General features: G+C 32.2%; 2 non-coding genes across 2 annotated transcripts; one reads left to right on the top strand and one right to left on the bottom strand.

Annotated features, from left to right (window-relative positions):
* Positions 1 to 5,439: 5,439 nt before the first annotated feature.
* Trnad-guc lies at positions 5,440 to 5,511 on the bottom strand. Its single transcript has one exon. It is a non-coding gene; the product is annotated as a tRNA-Asp (tRNA).
* Positions 5,512 to 6,348: 837 nt separating this feature from the next.
* Positions 6,349 to 6,420, top strand: Trnad-guc. Its single transcript has one exon. It is a non-coding gene; the product is annotated as a tRNA-Asp (tRNA).
* Positions 6,421 to 7,204: the final 784 nt, after the last annotated feature.

The following is a 7,204-nucleotide window of genomic DNA, read 5'->3' as shown; positions in this document are numbered from 1 at the left end:
AAAGTCATAAGCAAGAAAATTTTCCTAATTGAATTGCCTATAAATTTTCTACAATTCACAAAATTAATTTTTTCTGTTATAAAAATGTGAAAAATATATATTAACTTGCGTTTTTTTTTTTTTTCATCTACTTATATTACTCATAAGATCTTCATACTGAAATTATAGTTTTTGTTTTGCAAATTTTTAAGTTGTTGCTGAGACAAAACAAAAGCATTCATCACCCTCATCATCACAAGGTCGTCAGTCCTAAGACTAGTTGGACGCGTACCTCCACTCTTTCCTATCCTGAGCTAATCTTCGCATTTCCCTAAAACTAGAACAGCCCACATTCTTAACTATTTGCGAACAGTAATCTAAATTTTCTAATTTCCCTACTTGCCTCATTGTCCTAACAAAAAGCATTTTAAGATATAAAAATTTTTTGACATGCAGAGAAGCGCCTAAATTTTCGGACCCTTTTTGCCGAATTACAATCTGTTGATTTGGAGAGCCTAGGGAATTGTTTAATGGTCTAGCAAATTTTTTTGCTTATTAAACAAACACAATATAATATAATATAATTTTAATTTTCAAAACATATTAATAACTAAAATCTCTACTGTTTTAATCAACCGGTAACACTAATTTAGAGGAAGATTAATTTGAGTTTAGAAGAAATAAAGGAACGCGGGAGGCCATTTTAGCTTTACGGCTAACAATAGAGAAAACGATAGAAAAAGGAAAGAGTGCATACATAGGATTTGTAGATTTAAAAAAGGCTTTTGATAATGTTAAATGGGAGATGTTAAATATACTTAAAAATGTAGGGATGAGTTATAGAGATAGAATAGTGATACTTAGTTTGTATAAAGAGCAACAGGCTGCTATAGAGCTGAGGCTGCAACGTATATAAGTAAATATCAGGAAGGGAGTCAGACAAAAGGATGCACGCTGTCACCGCTACTTTTTAATCTATATGTCGAAGACACGATCAATAAATTCAGTACAACTATATGGATAGATATACAGGGACAAAAGATTGGTATGCTTACATTTACAGATGAAGTAGCAGTATTAGCATCTAGCAAGGGAAGGTTTAAATAAAATGGAAGCGGTATAAACAAAAATACTGGTATGCAAGAGAAAAAGTAAGGAAAGATCGAATATACAGATAGGAGACGAAAAATTAGAAAGAGTGGCCGATTTTAGGTACTTATCTGGGAAGTCTGATAAGTAATAGGGCTTTAAAGCAGAGGACAGAGCAGGGTCGAGTCGTCCTCAATAAAAAAAAGTCACTTCTATGCTTGCGAACGGTTAATTTAGAAATTCGAAAAAGATTGTTAAAGGTTTGTTTGGAGCGCGGCGCTGTACGAGTGCGAAACATGGACGGTGGGCGCTGCAGAAAAGAAAATGTTAGAAGCGTTCCAAATGTCATGTTACAGGCGAATGATGAGGATGCCGTGGATAAAGAAAGTTGGAAATGAAGAGGTATTAAAAAGAATAGGAGAACGGAGGACCTATGGAAATCAATAGGAAATCGGCGAGATAGGACATCTTCTCAGGCATGAAGGTCTAGTCAAGGACATATATTAGAGGTACAAACGGGAGTTAGGAGGGGTAGAGGTAGACCTAGATTAGATTACTATTCGCAAATAGTCAGTGATGTGGGTTATTCTAATTTTAGGGAAATGCGAAGATTAGCTCAGGATAGGAAAAAGTGAACACTAATTTATATGTACAATATTCTGACACTTAAAATAGTCAGTTCAATAGCGATCCTATTACTGTCACTTCACCAAACATTAGGCTGACTATTTGGACGTCTCGTGCTTTAGAGGCGTTGTTATTCGAGTGAAATGTAAGGTCACTGGAATTTTCCGAAGGATCTCTGAAATATCCCAGAACAAAGGAACGGCTTCCTTTAGGTACTTATTGAAGAAAGGTATTGACCAATGAGTAAGGTGCACACAGTCGGCATTAGCTAGTTGAGTCGTTGCCAATCGTAACAGTTGATTTCTGCAATAGTATGCGTCTTCTTTTTCTTGCATTAACATCTTTGTAATTTTCTTTGATTAGAGGCCTTTCTCCATGATGAACCTCAACAAAACACGTAGGGTGAAAAAGAATGGAACAGCTCCAGTTGCACTTACGATTCGTAGACAAAAGCAATAGAAATGATGGTCATTTAAGAGTACCCACTCTAAGCAGAAATGACAAACTCGAACCACAGTTTTTTAAAGCATTAACACATACCATCGTTAGAAACAACTAAAAAAATCTCTCCGGCCGGGAATCGAACCTTTTTTTATTTGTTTTTTTAAGTTTTTGTTTATCACAAAATTACACAAATATGATAACAAATTAAACTACTAACAAAAGCCATACAAATAAGTGAAAGAAATAACAAAAATACATGGTCCCAGTGGGACAATCTCTTATTTAAACAATGGAAAAAGAGTATGGATCGTTGTGATTATTATAAACTTTTATAACTACTGCTAAATTGTTATCGAACAATTCTTCTTTATATATATACAGACACTAATAAAATGTTTTTAGTAAAAATAAAAAAAGAATTTGCAGACATTGATTTGAATCACTTGATCATGTATCATACTGTAATTTTGCTTTCTTTGCAACAAACTGCTCAATTTCATGATCTAAACCATCACTGTTGCTCATATTTTATGACTAGTTATTACTTTCAAATGAAACACAGGCAACGTGTATAAATAACAACACAACATACTTTGGAGGTTATAAAGAAACAGCCGGTCTCATCCGCCGCAAAAAATGTTTCACATAAAAAGGAAAATAAATTATACAGGCATCATTATGCTTATCTAAACGCTGTGAGGGGGTATATACAACGGGAGATACAAAAGTTAACAACCAAACTAAGTTTTTTGATGCAGGAGTTGTCAATGTTTTAAGCTAGCCGAATAGTCTCTGATGGAAGTTTTTAAGATAAACTTATTAATCCTTGGGATGTTTCTCAGATAATATATACAGTGCCTTCATAAATGATCGAGAGTCGCGTGACCTCATATTTAGTAACCGATAGTGTATTTGTTGATTTGAGATTGGTGTTCTGAATCTGGTTACTAGTTAGTTACAGTTGGACGCGTACCTCCACTCTTTCCTATCCTGAGCTAATCTTCGCATTTCCCTAAAACTAGAACAGCCCACATTCTTAACTATTTGCGAACAGTAATCTAAATTTTCTAATTTCCCTACTTGCCTCATTGTCCTAACAAAAAGCATTTTAAGATATAAAAATTTTTTGACATGCAGAGAAGCGCCTAAATTNAGTTGTCAATGTTTTAAGCTAGCCGAATAGTCTCTGATGGAAGTTTTTAAGATAAACTTATTAATCCTTGGGATGTTTCTCAGATAATATATACAGTGCCTTCATAAATGATCGAGAGTCGCGTGACCTCATATTTAGTAACCGATAGTGTATTTGTTGATTTGAGATTGGTGTTCTGAATCTGGTTACTAGTTAGTTACTAAAAATAGTGTTGTCTGTCAATTATTATTTATTAAAAATAATAAAATACTGATTCTTGCCTATACGCCTTTGTTCATTTTAATTTATTCCTATTTTATATGGTACTACTATTATGGCATTTCATAAAATACCTTGCAACTTCAGCCTACTTTTTAAATGTCACCACTTGAGTTTAGTTGAGAAATCGTCAGAGATATTTGAATTTTGTATTGTTGGTTTCATACACACACAGATCACGTGGTTCTCGATCTTTCATGAAGGCACCGTATATCTTTATTACTTACGAGGTACTGTTTCCTAAGTAGGTATAAACATACTCGAGTGCATGTTCTTTCAAATTTTCTTAATTTCTCCATAACGGAAGCATTTAGCATTTTAGCCGACGGTGTTAATGTTTTATTAAAAAAAAAGCCTGCTGTTGGATTTGATTGTGTTGTTTGCCTTAGTTATTGACATGCATCGAACTAAATAATCAATTTGTTTTCCAAAATATATTACAAACTTTTCACGTTCTATTTGATAAAAAAGTGGTCCTTGGTTAATATTTATGTTAAAGTTATCGATTTGTGAAGGGGGTTTGTAGGATAATACCGACTCGCATTTTTTACGGTTTAAGATTTCAGATTTTACAAGCACTGATGATTGACTAATTTGACTAATTTGTCTAATTTAGTTTGCACGTTTATCGGATATTTGTAGGCAACTAGAATAATACAATCATCAGCAAAAGCAACAGAATAAGTAAAGTTATCACTATTAATGTTGAATAGATTAGGAATATTGTACGTAAAGATGTTAAATAGTTGACAGTACCCTGCATCAGACCTTTAGCTATGCTGAAAGCAACTGAGGAAATTAAGTTACCATTCCAGGTAACGAAACTCCTATCTCTTGTTATACTCCAGATGAATCTAATAAAATCTTCAGGAAATTTTAGGGTAGAGGGTAAGCCATTGGTCCAGACTAGGCCAAATATCTTTTCATTAAGCAAATACCCACTGTTTCGCCTGCATGTAAGTGTTCATAATAGTAACTAATATTTTATGCATGTTTATGTCTAAACCCTAAACTTTTTATCTGGAATAATTTTGTTGGCAACAGAATAATGTTTAAGGGTACAATTGAAGAAGAATTTCTGCTTGCTTCCAAGTCATGTTTATGCAATTATTAAAAATGTGGTTTAATCTTTAATTTACTGTAAGGGTATATGCTGAGTACTGTTGGAGGTACAGAATTAAGTCCAGAGGATGTCTTACTAGTAAAGTATGAGTAATTTTGGCGATTTGTGATGTGGAATGGAAGAAAATTGAGTTATCGCCAGGTAACGGACTAGATGCTAAATTTTGTAATAAATAAAGGTTGTGTTACTAATTTTGTTATAAAAATCTGTAATTATAGTTTTAATCTTTTGATACGTTTTAATGGTTATTACTGTTGATGTAACGTGATGTATAGATTGTTTCGAAGAAGGCTCCTATTATATTTAAAATGTAACGAGGAAAGTAGATGTATTTATTATCAATAATTGGGATTTCGTTGGCATTAGAGTTAACTCTGTTTCATTCCTGTCTATAGATTGCTTGATCCAAAAATACAGGTAATTGTAGATTGTAGGGAAAATTTTTTGAGAATTTATATGGTATAGGTATAGTTTTGAATTGAGTGTCGCAGCATTTTATTTAGTATAGGCAACACGATATTCGTTTTTGAGAGAAATGTTAATTTTATTGACTAGGTATTTGTACAATTCCGTTGTATAAGCAAACTGCTGACTATTTCGATAAGTTTTGTTTAAGGATGTGATTAAATAGGATTTCAATTTAAGTAACGTTTTTATTTTCTAATGTTATTAGAAAAAACTCTCTGGCAAAATAATAAACTTGATCAATAATCTTTTAAAATATTAATCTACCAATTTATTTTATATCAGGAAAGGAAAAAGAGAACTCTCCGGCCGGGAATCGAACCCGGGTCTCCCGCGTGACAGGCGGGGATACTGACCACTATACTACCGAAGACTTAGTACTCGCAGTTCCAATTATTGAGTATATATATGTATATCGTAGATATAGCATATTTATATATATATATAGAACAAATTACTTTATCATTACAGAAAACATAGAATTATTACATAAGAAATATAAAAGTAAATGTTAAAAAAGCCCTTCAATGGAACACAAATTATTGTAGAAACGGACAGACTTTTTTTAACAAACCTATAATGAGCATTGTATGAACCATATTAACTATAGTTAACTCTCCGATTTGTAGAACAACCGAATAAATATTTCCACTTTCTCCTGTTTAAATGTTATTACTTATTTGAATAAATAACTTCACAAATTGAATTAGTACCTAACTAGCGACAGTACTCTTTATAAAGATCTAAAAAGCGAAACTATAGGTATTATATATGAAGAATATATTATATTATCATTATCATTATTTCTTTTGTAGGTGTTAACCACATTTGTTATATTAACATTTAAAATGTTTTTTATGCTTTTATTAAATTTGGTTATTTAGTATATTGTTAATTACATAAATACCTACTACTGAAACACTAAATATACATTTCTTATTGCATGAAAAAGTATTTCAAACCAAAGACAAAAATTATTGCTCCTACTAAAAATACAATAGCATTTAGGCAACAAAAGCACAGTTTGATTTTGTATTTGGACAATATATATTTAATTTTTAAGTAAACGCGACACTTATTTTGAGGTACTTATTACTTTTGCAGATTTGGATTGTGAGTATTACAGTTTTGTAGTTTTATTAATTATTAGTTACTAATTAAATTGTATAAAATTTCGTAAAATCCTTATCACAAACATTTTCTTGCCAAGTCTTCGGTAGTATAGTGGTCAGTATCCCCGCCTGTCACGCGGGAGACCCGGGTTCGATTCCCGGCCGGAGAGTACTTTTTTTCTGACAGTAAATGTGTATATAAACATTTTACAAATCTGGAAGTCAAAGGAGATGTGGAGGTAAGGTCCTATACTAACATTTTTGTAGTTTTAGTTGGTTGGTTTATACCGAACACAAGGGAATACTACAAAAACTTGAGTTTATAGTATAGGAACATAAAATCCATAACAAATATAAGAATGAAAGTGGTAGTCACTTGTGCTCATGCTGAAGAACAAACTTTTATGAAATTGAGTTGTGATTATATAAACGTTTATTTTTCACTGTAAACGCAAGTGACTGTCACTGATTGTTGTTCATACACGTATAGTTAAAAATATAGAAACCTATTCTAAGTAAAAGTTGTATGATATAGCGGAAATGCACTGTAACATCGTTATTTTTAAATAGAACCCATTATTACTTATTGCATTTTTAATTCTCCATAAAAAATAATGTGTTTGTTAACATCTATTGGACCTGGGTCGCATCGTTCTGGAGTTATTTCACGTTTATTGGAAAATTTAACATTTGCAGTGCTTGGCGCCATTTTAAATATCAGAAAGAAAAGGACGTAGAGTTGCGGTTTACACATTTCATTTCTGGAAGAAACAGTATTTGATGGACACATACATTATGAATATGTAGTATAATATTTATCGATACCAATACACTTAACTCTACTAGAAATAGGTTTCTCTATTTTGAACTATACGTGTATAAATGACCTTTTTTGGCTTAGTGACTCACCCTATATATGTTGCGGATTTTATGTTAGTACACTACATACTTAAG

The sequence above is a fragment of the Agrilus planipennis genome, unplaced genomic scaffold, assembly GCF_000699045.2.
Source record: "Agrilus planipennis isolate EAB-ADULT unplaced genomic scaffold, Apla_2.0 scaffold204, whole genome shotgun sequence".
Taxonomy (NCBI): Eukaryota; Metazoa; Arthropoda; class Insecta; order Coleoptera; family Buprestidae; genus Agrilus; species Agrilus planipennis.
Note: the sequence above shows the minus strand (reverse complement) of the source record. Positions and strands in the feature narration are given on the sequence as shown.